Source organism: Rhinopithecus roxellana, chromosome 5, assembly GCF_007565055.1.
Source record: "Rhinopithecus roxellana isolate Shanxi Qingling chromosome 5, ASM756505v1, whole genome shotgun sequence".
NCBI lineage: Eukaryota > Metazoa > Chordata > Mammalia > Primates > Cercopithecidae > Rhinopithecus > Rhinopithecus roxellana.
In genome coordinates, this window is record NC_044553.1 from 105,260,840 (window position 1) to 105,275,325 (window position 14,486).

General features: G+C 37.8%; 1 protein-coding gene across 12 annotated transcripts in view; it reads right to left on the minus strand.

Moving 5' to 3' along the window:
• AKAP13 (A-kinase anchoring protein 13) overlaps positions 1-14,486 on the minus strand; it is a 395,830-nt gene that overhangs the window by 348,306 nt on the left and 33,038 nt on the right. The window lies entirely within an intron of this gene.

Below are 14,486 nucleotides of genomic sequence, written 5' to 3' on the forward strand. Positions count from 1 at the left end.
CCTGTAAAGCACTTGTTCATTGCCTGGCACATCGTAAGTATTCAATAAAAATTAGTTCCCTTCCTCTCCAGGTGGAAACTCAGAAGGTAAGATAATAAAAATAATGACTATCTGGTAGAAAAGGAGTGGATGGTCATTCTAATACCATTTTTAACTGTGTGCTTTCTCAGGGGGGCTTTTGTTTTTCCTGTAGACAAGCCACAGTACTACTCACAGCTACCATCTCTGATAAGCAAGATCACAGGAAAGCCAAAAGTGATTGTAAGGCCAAGAAATTTTATATGTCCTTGTTAGAAACAAGACATTAGTAGCATGGGTACAAACCCACAAATGATCATTTAAACCCCCCAGCCACTTTGAAAAACAAGGAGAAAACGTATTCTGAGGCTTGGGGCCAAACTTTGCAAGAAGTCTGGGAAACAGCTTCCAGCCTTCACAGCTTTAAACAAAGGTACGGCCAGGCGAGGTGGCTCATGCCTGTAATCCCAGCACTTTGGGAGGCCGAGGCAGGCAGATCACCTAAGGTGGAGAGTTTGAGACCAGCCTCACCAACGTGGAGAAACTCCGTCTGTATTAAAATACAAAATCAGCCAGGCATGGTGGCGCATGCCTGTAATCCCAGCTGCTCGGGAGGCTGAGAGAGGAGAATCACTTGAACCCGGGAGGCAGAGGTTGTGGTGAGCCAAGATCACACCATTGCACTCCAGCCCGGCCAACAAGAGCAAAACTCCGTCTCAATCTATCAATCAATAAAGGTACCATGACCTGATCAGGCCTAGGAAAGTAAAGGTGTCACTGCAATCTTTATAGAGGAGGAAAAGCAAGAAAATTACATTAAGAAAAACAGGTAAAAAACAGACTTGTTCATGTGGCCAGGAAGAACACTTGAAGTCAGATATAGTGAGCACACGGAGAACCTGGTGGGGGATTCTGGTTTCAAATAGTTCTCAGGAGAGTAAGTTGGACAGTAAGCCCCAGTTTGTCAATGTTCCTCTGAAAACTGGTGATCCAGGACGAAACACATTTGATACTTCAAATATTTTGCTGTTGCCACCTTCTGTAACAGGCCACCCCTTTCTCCTCGTTTTGACGTACTTTTATTATTGTAATTCAAGATCAACTTAACAACTCTGACAGCCATGTCACTTACCATAAGCCATAACCATAAGCTTATTATGGTCAACTAAATGCTCCACTTTAAACCAAGACTTCCTTCATCTATATTTCTGTAACTAGTTTTCTGGACCCAAATGCAGGTCCTTAGAATTAATTCTATAATTGGCCTTATCAGAGTTGCCTCTTTGGCCCTCAAATTCCTCATCAATAAAATGAACAAATTTGACAAGATGATTTCAAAGGTTTCTTCCAGTTTTAAAACTACAGTCTAGCATTTACCAAACATACATGGTTAACGTTTTTACTTTTAAAGGGTGTGTGTGCGCACACACGCACACAGCTACGAACTTACCTAGAGGAGTCAAGAGACTTGCATACCACTCATACTCCCATCATAAAAGTGCTCTATCAAGCATTTAGGATAACACAGGCCTCTCAAAACATCATGTACTAGGAGAAGGAAAGAGAAAAAAACCTCAAAATTTCTAGTAACTAGTGTTGTTTATTTCTATGAAAGCAGAATACAGACAGAAGACCTGAACAAATTAAAAACAAGGTTTCAATTCCTGTAAACCAGAAAACAAACTAAGGAGGTTGCGTGGAAACAGTACTTCAGACATGTACAACTTAAAATCTCTAGTCAACAAACTATATACCAAAGATGGCCACGAGAATTACATGGAAATAATTCTTCAGAGATGTTTATGAAGGAAAGGGTATCATCAGAAAATACATTGCACTGCACTGTCTTCTAAAAAAGACTGCAGATGGAGATAGGGTAGTGGCTAGAATCTCTACTTAGGCTCTTAAATGACAAAGTAACTGAGTAGAAACTGTGCTAGACAAATAAACCTCAATAACTATCATCACACACAATCTTCCAACAAGTTTTTCCTAAATGACACTGAGAACTAAGAATATTTTCTCTCATTTACATTTTTATGATCATTTCATTTTCTTTATAAGACCACATGTGAAAATACACTTTAAATTGTGCAACCAAAAAACATCAAAAATCAAAACTGTATCCAGACTGTGCTACCTTAATATTCAGGTGAATTTGCATACACACAAACTCATTCTCTTAGATTTCCACCTATTTTCGTTGTAGATGATCCTAGACAGTAATCACAGAGCCCACTAAACAGTAAAGGGTCACTCGCACACAATGGGAGATGACTGAGTTCTTGCCCCAGTGGCTGAACACTGCTTCTTTGTCAACCTTCCTAATTAGCACTTGGCTTATTAATTCAAGGTCTCATAATACAGTAACAGCTTACATTTAGACTAAGTGAGAGATCCATTAGTATTAATGACTAAACCAATATAAACTATTTTAAAGAAGATTTCAGTTAACATATAGAATCCTGATTAAGAGCCAAAACTGGATATTATAGAATGAACCAAGGATTACCCTACACAAAGTTCTTCTGGATGAATTAGTCCTCCACCAATATTGCCATTGCTCAAATATTTTTGGAGCTTCTTTTTCACAAGAATCTTCAAAAATAGCATTAGAAAGGCATTACTTTATAGATGTCTCTTATTTTCTTTCTTCACACAAAACAAATACCTTGCAATCTGATAATAAATCTTTTTTTTTTTTTTTTTTTTTTTGTTAACCAATCTTGTTTCTGAGTATCTTTTGGGCTATTTTTAAAAACCAAAAACCTCATCGGCTCAAAAAAACTTATCTACCCACCAATTAATAACAGTACTTTCAAAAAAGTCTTGCCCTAATTCCCACAGTAATGGAATGAGAACAATTAAGTCCTATCTGAGGTAAGTTCTTTTTTTTTTTCACTCTGTCGCCCAGGCTGGAGTGCAGTGGCACAATCTCAACTCACTGCAACCTCCACCTCCCGGGTTCAAGTGATTCTCCTGCCTCAGCCTCCCGAGTAGATGGGATTACAGGCAGGCGCATGCCACCACACTGGACTGATTTTTTATATTTTTGGTAGAGACGAGGTTTCACCATGTTGGCCAGGCTAGTCTTGCCCTGACCTCAAGTGATCTGCCCACCTTGGCCTCCCAAAGTGCTGGGATTACAGGTGTGAGCCACCAGGACCGGCCTCTAATGTAAGTTCTTAGAGGAATCTTAAAATGAAAAATTAGTTTGATATTCCCAAAACTGTTTTCCAAGAACCAAAAAGTTTTCTCTTATATAAACACACCTAGAAAATTGTAATTTATAACCAGGCTTTTTACACATAACAAAAAGTTAATCTCAATAAAAATAAATAATAAACCTGAATACAGGCATATCTCATTTTAATGCATTTCACTTTATTACACTTCAAAGATACAGATTTTTAACTAACTGAAGGTTTGTGGCAACCCTACATCAAGCAAGTCTATCAGCACCATTTTTCCAAAACACATGTGGCTCACTTCATGCCACTGTGTCATGTTTTGGTAATGCTCACAATATTTCGAACACCTTCATTATTATATCTGTTATGGTAATCTGTGATCATTGATCTTTTATGTTTTTTATGTTACTATTGTAATTGTTTTAGGGTGCCACCAACTGTGCCCACAGAAAACAGCAAACTAAATAAATGTTGTGTATGTTCTGACTGCTCCACCAACTTGCTGCTACCCTCTCTCTCTCTCCCTCTTCTTGGGTCTCCCTATTCCCTAAGACTTAGTAATATTGAAATGTGACCCATGAATAACCCCACGATGGCTTCTAAGTGTTCAAGGGAAAGGAAGAATCACACATCTCTCACTTTAACTCAAAAGCTAGAAATAATTAAGCTTAGCAAGGAAGGCATGTCAAAAGCTGAGACAGGCAGAAAGCTAGGCCTCTTGCAACAAACAGCCAAGTTGTGACTGCAAAGGAAACATTCTTGAAGGAAATTAAAAGTGTTATTCCAGTGAGCACACAAATAATAAGAAAACACAACAGCCTTATTACTATTAACAAATTAACAATATGAAAGCTTGAGTGGTCTGGATAGAAGATAAAGTCAGCCACAACATTCCCTTAAACCAAAGGCCAATCCAGAGCAAGGCCCTAAATAATCTCTTCAGTTCTGTGAAGGCTGAGACAGGTGAAGAAGCTGCAGAAGAAAAGCTAGCAAACTAGCAGAGCCTGGTTCATGAGGTTTAAGGACAAGAAACTATCTCCATAACATAAAAGTGCACTATGAACAAGCAAGTGCTGACATAGAAGCTGCAGCAAGTTATCCAGATAATCTAGACAAATGATGAAAGTAGCTACACTAAACAACAGATTTTCAATGTAGACAAAACACCCTTATACTGGAAGCCATCTAGGACTTCATAGCTAAAGAGGGAAAGTCAATCCCTGACTTCAAAATCTCAAAGGATGAGCTGACTCTCTTGTTAGGGGCTAACGCAGCTGATGACTTTAAGTTGAAACCAATGCTCATTTACCATTCTAAAAATTCTAGAGCCCCTAAGAATTATGCTAAGTCTACTCTGTGTTTCCATAACTAGAACAAAGCCTGGACAGAACATCTGTTTATAGCATGGTTTAATGAATATTTTAAGGTCACTGTTGATAACTACTGCCCAGAAAAAAAAAAGACTCCTGCTCACTGACAATGCACCTGGGTCACCCAAGAACTATGAGAGATGAACAAGGAAGTTAATGTTGTTTTCATGCCTGCTAACACACTTGCTTTCTTCAGCCTACTGATCCAGAAATAAGTTTGTCTTTCGAGTCTTATTATTTAAGAAACTAATTTCATAATCCTAGACCTGCCATCCATCCTCCGATGAATCTGGGCAAAGCCAACTGAAAACCTCCTGCAAAGGATTCACCATTCTAGATGCCATTAAGAACATTCACAGTTCATGGGAGAACATCAAAATAGCAAACATTAACAGGTTTTGGAAGAAATTGATTCCAACCCTGATGGATGACTTGAAGGGGTTCCAGACTTCAATGGAGGAAGTCACTGGACGTGTGGTGGAAACAGCAAGAGAACTAGAATTGGAAGTGGAATCTGAAGATATGACTGAATTCCTGCAATCTCATGATAAAACTTGAATAGATAGCAGGTTGCTTCTTATGGGATGAGAAAGTGTCCTCTAGACACGGAATCTACTCTTTGTGCAGATGCTGTGCAGCGTTGAAATGATAACAAAGGATTTAGAGTATTACATAAACTTAGTTGATCAACTAGCAGCAGGGTTGGAGAGGAGTGACTCCAATTTTGAAACGAATTTCTACTGTGGGCAAAATGCTATCCAACAGCATCACACATCACAGAGAAATCTTTTGTCAAGGAAGAGTCCATCAATGCAGCAAACTTCACTGTTGTCTTATTTTAAGAAATTGCCTAAGCTGCCCCATTCTTCAGCAGCCACCACCTGATCAGTCAGCAGCCATCCACATCAAGGCAAGACCATCCAGCAAAAAGATTACAACTTGTTGAAAGTTCGCATGATTGTTAGCAATTTTTAGCAATAAAGTATTTTTCAATCAAGGGATGTATATTTTTAGACGCAATGCTATCACACACTTACTAGACTACAGCATAGTATAAACAAAACTTATATGCACTCGGAAACAAAAAACATTGTGTGACTTTCTTTATTGCAATGTTCGCTTTATTCCAGTAGTCTGAAACTGAACCCACAATATCTCTGAAGCATGCCTGCATATTAATATTGTACTACATTCAAATAGGTCACTTCTATACTGGTCTTCAACTGTTTTTCACAACTAGTAAGTATCATATTAATAAGTCACCTATTTTACTGCAGAACATCTGCACTGCTGAGATGGGTTTGCTGCCAAAATAAGAAATTGTACATAACAGCAACTCCTATTCACAAGAGAGGTGGGCTGGTTTTTCTTTCCTAATTTAGAATCATATGCAGGTATGCACAGAGAAGGATGCAACACCTCATTTGTTTGGTTTGGTTAAGGTAGGGTAAACAAGGTAAGTTCTTTCTTAAACTGCTCCATTATTAAAACAAAACAAAAAACATCTGTTCAAATTATGAGAAGAGTTAAGTCCAAACTAATCAATTACATTACTTCCTTAAAGATTAGTCAAAATGGTGCATAACTTGAAAACTGAACTGAGTACTTTCCCAATCATAAGGACAAACTTTTCTCAGATCTCCAAGCCTTTCCTACCTTAACTCCAAGCCTTTCCTCCCCTTTCCCCTGCTAACTCTTCCTCATCTTACAGAACATGATCATGTAACCATCATCTCCTTCATGAAACAATTCCCTAATTCTCTCAACTCACTCTAAACTGGGTCAGGTAGGCTTCCTCTATGCTTTCTAATGCACACCTCAAATCTCTTAACAGCACCTCCATATTGTAATTGTTGGTTTCCTAGTGTGTCCTCTCCTACTAACATATAAGCTCTCCAAAGGTCCTAAAAATGTATATACCCAGGACCAGACACACTAGATGGTACATGGTAATTATTCAAATTACTCCGGATAAATCCCTGCCAAGAGAGACCATGATAGAGCCCACCATCATCTGTACTATTCACGTCAATGCTCTATTTACAGTAACAAAGACCTCTGGAATGCTGACATATACTAGAGCATCTACTTAAGTGCCAGGCAGTGAGTTTTATGTACTGGATATATGATAGATAGAGCAGAGACCTCCCTTACGGAGCATGAATGGTGACATTATAAGCCAAATTGCAAATATTCCTTATGCAACATGGTGGAAATGCAGTTAACAATGCATACAAACCAAAAAACAACAAGCGGGAAAATAAACTTTTAGTGAGAAAATGAAAAACAATAATAAGCCTATAAAGTAGAAAATCCCTTCTGTCACCTTTCTTGGACCTGTGAAAGGTTGTAACTCATTAACAGAGGAGGAAGGGCCTTTGCTTCTTCCAATTATATTATGAAAATCTAGACAAAGAGTATTAAAGGGCAAAGAAAAAAAAGAATACAGGCAAGCGCACACACACACACACACCCCATCAAAACATTTGCTACTGTCCTGTAACCTATCAAATATTGGGCTTTCATTCTGACAGTGCCAGAAATGATCAAATGTTTCCTGTCATTTATTCCACTTCCTGTGCTCTAATTCAAGCCCCTTTAATATCTTTCTCAAAAACGCCATGAGAGCCAGTGAAGACTTTCTCAATACAGCAAATAACCAGAGATGGAGAATTATTCAGTTAGGAGGGGTAAGGGAGTAAGAGACCCACTCCAGCTGTTCCATAAGTTCAAATGTGCAGATAAGCTTCCACCTATTTTTAGTTTTTGCTTTGCTCACCCTTTAAGAATCACTAGCACACCGCGAGAACTCTAAAGCAACATTCTCCCTTAATTTATTCTAATTATATGTACCTTGGACTGTTTTGACACCCGGAGATTTCACGAAATAGTTGCTTGTTTTCTCTGAGACTGTCACCATTTTCCAAAACTTGAGAAACTAGGCATGAAACAAAATCACTGCCTGCATTTCTAAGTCATCATCCATCTGTACCTTTGTTTAATAAAAGTCTATATATTGGAAATAGTTCTGAGACCTCCACATAATTCACTGTCCTAATCCTAGGAATGAACCACACTCCTTAAAATGCAGAATTCCAATTTTTTTTTAGAAAGACATGGTCTTGCCGTATTGCCCAGTCTAGCCTCAAACTCTTGGACTTAAGCAATCCTCCTACTTCAGCCTATTAAGTATTCTCATTTTTAATGCAGTCCTTTTTAATTTTTTCCAATAAAAAAGTAATAGCCCACATTTAACAAAATATTGGGGGAAATTCTCTTTTAATATTTCAGCTTCCTTTCTCTATAATTCCATCCCATTCAGATAATTTCCCTTACATAAAATAGCTAGCTAGCTCTTGACCTCCTTCAAAAATGGTCCCCACACTTGTACCCTAAGCAAAATTTTCTGGCATTACTCTCTGGCGAAATAAAGTCCTCTTCCTCCTAATCCCAATTAGTGTAAGAGTTTTAAGTATTAACTTTCAATGTGTATTTGTCTTTTCTGTCTCAAGGTATGGTCAACTGATTGCTTCATATTGAATAAAAAGATAATCAGAATAATACCATACCCCGCATCCATTCTTTTCAAGCAGGAAAGGTAAAAATTCAACTCCAAAGATGAATGAACAGACTGGGCTACGAAAGCCATCAATCCTATTCAAAGTCATGGGCCAGATATCCCAAGAAGCTGTTTTGCAGCTCACCATACAAATGAAGTGATAACAGTCTACATCTTGAAGCCATCGCTGCTCTGTCAGAACACTGTTTCAAGAGTCAGATTAAAAAAAAAAAAAGTCAGATTCAGACACTTAAGACTTCTAGAAATGACAGATGAATATGAAAGGTGTGCCTTCTTTCTCTCATTTTCTTCACTCTTTACAGCCTCATAGAGAAAATGAAGTACACAATTTCCCTTCTCTGTGCCCTACTGACCCTTAGACATTGACACTTATCAACAGAATAGATGACATACACATGTTGATTACTACTGACAAAAGGCATCTACTATCTTTCAAGCTTCTTTAAAAAGCTGTCATTATTTTGAAATGAGATATAAATGCTGGTTAACCATTTCTCTACATTCCCTCTCCACCCCCCAACAAAAAAACTCACTAAAGTTGGAAAATTTTTTACTCTCCCTCCTCAACCCAAAAACTAGAATACCAAGAATTTTTTTACTCTTAAATGATTAGGCAACTATATTTTCATCTATCTTGCAACTAAACAATCTTATACATAATAATATCCAGTTCAATAGTGACATACAATCGTTTTCCTGACTGATACACAAATGTATCAGGTCCATGTTACCTGTATAATTCAGCTCAGTCAAAAATGCAGATCGAATTCATCAGCATGATCAGTGAGTCTTTACCAGGAACAGAAATGGGGCAACATAATGGCAACTCACAGAGTATCAAAAGAAGAGCATCTTAGAAAGTGGCCCTGAGGCTGCCATAATTAAATCTCTCAGAACCATGCATTTTCTAATGCATACAAATAAGTTTGAAAAGTACTTGCAAAGAAGCTTGAAAACTTTTCAAATCCTATGAGGATATGAGACAAAGATTATACTTAAAGCAAACAGTGCCCACTGTGAAATGTCCAAAAATATATATAGACTCTTCCCATCACCACCAAATTTTTCTGGAAATAATGGTTCTAATTAATGGTTCTGGAAAGAATGGTTCTAATTAAACCCTTAAGGGTGGCATCCTTGAGCACAGAATCCATTTCTTATTTTAATATCTGAACATCTAAACAATGTCCAGCATACAGCAGGTACTGTAAGCAGACTGCTGGATTTAATTATCTATACTTAAACCCATGTACAATATTTCTTTTTTTTTTTTTTTTGAGACAGAGTCTCGCTCTGTCCCCAGGCTGGACTGCAGTGGCGCGGTATCGGCTCAGTGCAAGCTCTGTCTCCTAGAATCACACCATTCTCCTGCCTCAGCCTCCCAAGTAGCTGGGACTACAGGCGCCCGCCAACACGCCCGGCTAATTTTTTGTACTTTTAGTAGAGATGGGGTTTCACCGTGTTAGCCAGGATGGTCTCGATCTCCTGACCTCGTGATCCGCCCGCCTCGGCCTCCCAAAGTGCTGGGATTACAGGCGTGAGCCATCGCGCCTGGCCCAATATTTCAACTGTCTCTTTTTTGTGGTTAAAGTGGTCTTAGCCACCTGTGGTCTTTATTATTAATGATAACTATGTGATTGCATTCCTTATCTCTAGGCTAAATGAAATTATTTGTCTTTTAAATACTACTTAAATATTTTATTTTAACCTACATCATCTCCTGTTCAGAGAAGTAAAAATTTTAAATATGGGAAAGACAACCAAATATCTGCATTATGACAAGGCTAGTTTATCACTTTTTGTAATGAGTGATTTTATTAAATTACTGGCTATAATTATAGGCTACAAGCTTAAACAATTCAACAACATGTAAAACCTAGGTTGATGCTGAAGTCTTGGTTTCTTTACTGCTTACAGACTTAAGAGAAGCAAAATGGAGTACTGGCCACTGCACAGGTATCAGGGCTACACAATCCCATTACAGAGCCACTAGCCACATCTCAGTTAGGGCTAGCCACATTTCAACTTGAAGAAACGTGGCTAGCCCGAACTGAGATGTGTTATACATCTAAAATACACACACTGACTTTGAAGATGGTACAAAAGGTCAGGCATGGTGGCTCACACCTGTAATCCCAACACTTCGGGAGGCCAAGATGGGAAGATCGTCTGGAGCCCAGGAGTTGCCTGGGCAACAAAGTGAGACCCTGTCTCTACAAAATAAAACATAAAATTAATTAGACAGGCATGGTGGCACACGCCTGTAGTCCCAGCTACTCGGGAGGCTGAGGCGGGAGGCTCCCTTGAGCCCAGAAGATTAAGACTGCAGTGAGCTATGATCCCACCACTGCACTCCAGCCTGGACAACAGACAGACCCTATCTCAGAATAATAATAATAATAATAATAATAATAATAATAATAATAATAAAGATGGTACAAAAAGAGAATGTAAAACATCTCAATTTTATAATTACATTTAAAATGAACTTTTATATATTTAATTAAAATATTAATATGAACTTCTCCTTTAATGTAGCAACTAGGAAATTTTAAATTACCTGGTGGATGATATTATACTTCTACTGGACAGTACTAGACTGGAGACAGACAATTCTAGGTTCAATTACCAGTACTAATAACTTCCTTGGTTTTGGGCTGCCTGACCAGCTGCTTAATACATGAGCTTCAATTCCCCATCTGTAAAACTAGAATATGTCACCCTCTTCACTGGCTCTTGGTGAGGATTAATGAGCACTTAGAACATAATGGTGGGAATACAGCAGAAAAATGGCAAAATGACAGTCATGTTTAATCAGCAAAAGAAAGATTACAAACTTCGCTCTCAAGTATCTCACAAAGTTTATCAATGGGCTAACAATAGATTGTTCTTTTAACAATTCATGACTTGTCATTATATTGCAACATTTCCATTGCTGACTAATACCCATTAATCATACTTGACTCTACAACCTTGACCAATACTACATTCCAGTAATTTCTGGTTAATTTTTACATAAACGAATATTTTCTAACTTAAACGCCCATTGCTCATACACTATTTCGATTCTACCAGAAAGGACCAGTGAATATCAGAAGGATTCCTTTGGTCATACATACCAATTTTAAATTAGGACAAACAAAAAGCAGTGAAGTCAAAATCCCACCCATCCCCGAAAATGAGGATTCTAAAATCTCAAAGTCTAAAAACTACTGGAAGCTCATCTGGCACATATTAAAGGAAGCTGGCTCCTGCCTAGGATAAACTATTAATATTTCTAATATCAATCCAAAACTTAAACAATCAGAAAACAATAAAAGGCAAAGAAAAAAGTTACCTTTTGTTCCTATGCTAGCAAGCTTTTAAGGGAAACTTATTGCAAAAAAGTCAGCTGTTCAAGTTAAGCATTAATTTTCTTTTGGAAAGGAATGAAACAAAGACAAACCTGTGAATAAAATCTCGTATTTCATTGTGAAGCATAACACATTCATATTACTCTAATATATCAAACTCCACCAAATAACAAATGTCAATCCCATAAATAATCATTTATGGACAGCCCAGCTTACACATTACAGAACAATTTTAAAGGAGCACATGTGTGTAAGAACCCAAAAAATTTGCTCTTTTAATGGGCAGGGAAAAGGAGAAATGAACCATGATATGGAGAGTATGGCCTTGCTGAGGAATGGAATGGAATGGACATACTGGTTTTCAGATGGGTCAATTTTCAGCAGAATGACCTTAACACTACCTCTGACATTCAAACACACACCAAAATTCCATAATCATAATAGATGTGATTCAATACTTAACATACCCTGCAAGTTAAAGCAAATTATGCAGCTTCTCTCAAATTTCCTCTTCCCCACTAAAAACTAGTTAGTCATGGAAAAAATTAAGTACCTGAGACATACTCATTGACCAATGGAGTCCCAAAAATTACTGTAGCTACCAGTCATGTCCACGGGAATTAGTGCGTAGAAGTATAAAATGTGACTTTACATTAATGAAACTGATCATTTCTCTTTTTTTTTTTTTTTTTTTTTTTGATACAGAGTCTCACTCTGTTGCCTAGGCTGGAGTGCAGTGGCACGATTTCGGCTCACTGCAAGCTCCGCCTCCCGGGTTCATGCCATTCTCCTGCCTCAGCCTCCTGAGTAGCTGGGACTATAGGCACCCGCCACCAGGCCCAGCTAAGTTTTTTGTTTTTTTTTTTTTTGTATTTTTAGTAGAGACAGGGTTTCACTGTGTTAGCCAGGATGGTCTTGATCTCCCGACCTCATGATCCGCCCGCCTCGGCCTCCCAAAGTGCTGGGATTACAGGCATGAGCCACTGCTCCCAGCCGAAATGGATCATTTCTAAAGTGGCTTACCAGCAGGCAGGAAAAAAAACCAGAATTAGCAAAAGCACCACTCCACCACAGTACCTGGCTACCCACAACTGAGTCTTGAACTAAATGTTACTCAAGTTGTTCACATAGTAGTCCCACCTCCAAGAAAGTACTAAAATAGGACATCTTTTATTTATTTTTTAACTCCTTCCCCAAGAACCTAGCACAGTACTAAACATAAACTGCACAATGAATAGAGGTATTTAACTAAATATATGTGTCCATTTATGCAAATACATACTACAATATACTCTACAATTATAAAAGAGTAACCTATTCTTTAATGCTCTCAAAATTTTAGTATGTGCTTCCCTCCTCAACTCCTCAAAGCAAATACAGTTGCTCCATTCTTCTGTGCTCCCATCTCATTTCGTTCGAATCTTCCCATTGACATTTACCATACTGACTCATTATTCTTCTATTTACAAATCTGCCTTGATCCATGAAATCTGAGCTCAAGAAAGGGGTTATGCACACTGAACCACTGGGCTTTAAGTGCACCAGCTCTCTCATAAACCTCCCATTATTTTTTAGAAGCTAATCATCAACATACACATCTCAATTTTTTAAAAGGCATTTCCCTCTGAAAATCCTGGGATGCTGTTACTAATTATAGAAAATTACGAATTTTTAGAGTAACTTCACTACCACCCCAAACCTGAGAGCAAAATTTAAGAAACAAACCATTCCAACGCCAGAAAACCCAACCAAAACAGCTGACAGGTCACACTTCCTCACACTCTGAAGTTACACTTACGTGATTTTCTCCCATCCTAAAGCACCAATTGCACATAACAATCCCAGAATCCATTTTAGAAAACAGAATACTAACCCTCCTCCCAGACCATTTTAGTCATATACTTCTCTAACACAATGCAAAGGCTAAAACGAGAGAAGGCTTCAGGCAAATGTCAATGGTCTCTCCTTAAAGCTGGGACATCTCAATTTGTCATTTGCTCAAAGAGACTTTGAAAAAGAAACAAGAACAAATGAACCATTCATCTTAGAAATGCATCCACACCAGGAGAAGGCACTCTGACATAAGAATTAACAAAACATGTAGTACACCATTTGTTTATCTTATTTTGGAGCGCCCTCACCCTTTTCAAATCATATACATAAAGGAACACTCTGTACCTATACCATATCTATTAATATCAAGAGGATTTTTTCCCATCTTCATTCTCTATAACATATGTACATCTCACCACCCCTCATTTTTGTGTATGTATAGAAATCTTGTTAATTATCATTGGAATACAAAGCTATTGACTACTTCAGAAGGAAAAAAAGAAAGCACGATGGTCATATTCCTCTTCTATATTTTTTTTACTGTGCTACTATTCATAAGTTCCCATCTTGTTTGTCCCTTATTTTCAAAAACCCTTCACACAATTAGCAATTCAATTGTACCACAAAACATGTATTAGAAATGAACAGGCAATCTTTACAACAGTTTAAATTTGCCCCGTCAAAGCCTGTTTACAGAATACAAATCTGAAAGACAAGTACCAATTATACACAGGACACAATGGTGCGGAACAAAAGGAAGATTGGTTTCAAGACACAGTATGAACGTCAGAGAAAAATCTGGGAATAACACGTGAGTTAAACGTGACAAAAAAACCTTAAAAAGAATTACACCTTTTTTCTCTGCTTTTCAGGCTATAATAACAGGTACTCTCATTTCCATTTCCACTGAGGTGGTAAAAAAAGTTGGAGAAAACAATGAAAGTTGGATGAGTATAACAAAGTATAATTAAAATATACATATATTCCTTAATAGAGGAGTATAATGGATAATGTAAACAAAGCTGTTCATATAAATTTCAAAATACATGTACCAACACAATTTTAGAGTAACTGTCTAAGTAATACAAAGTTGAGTTAGTTAGGCATGTGGGATACTGTGAATATAATCGCTTCTGAGGTG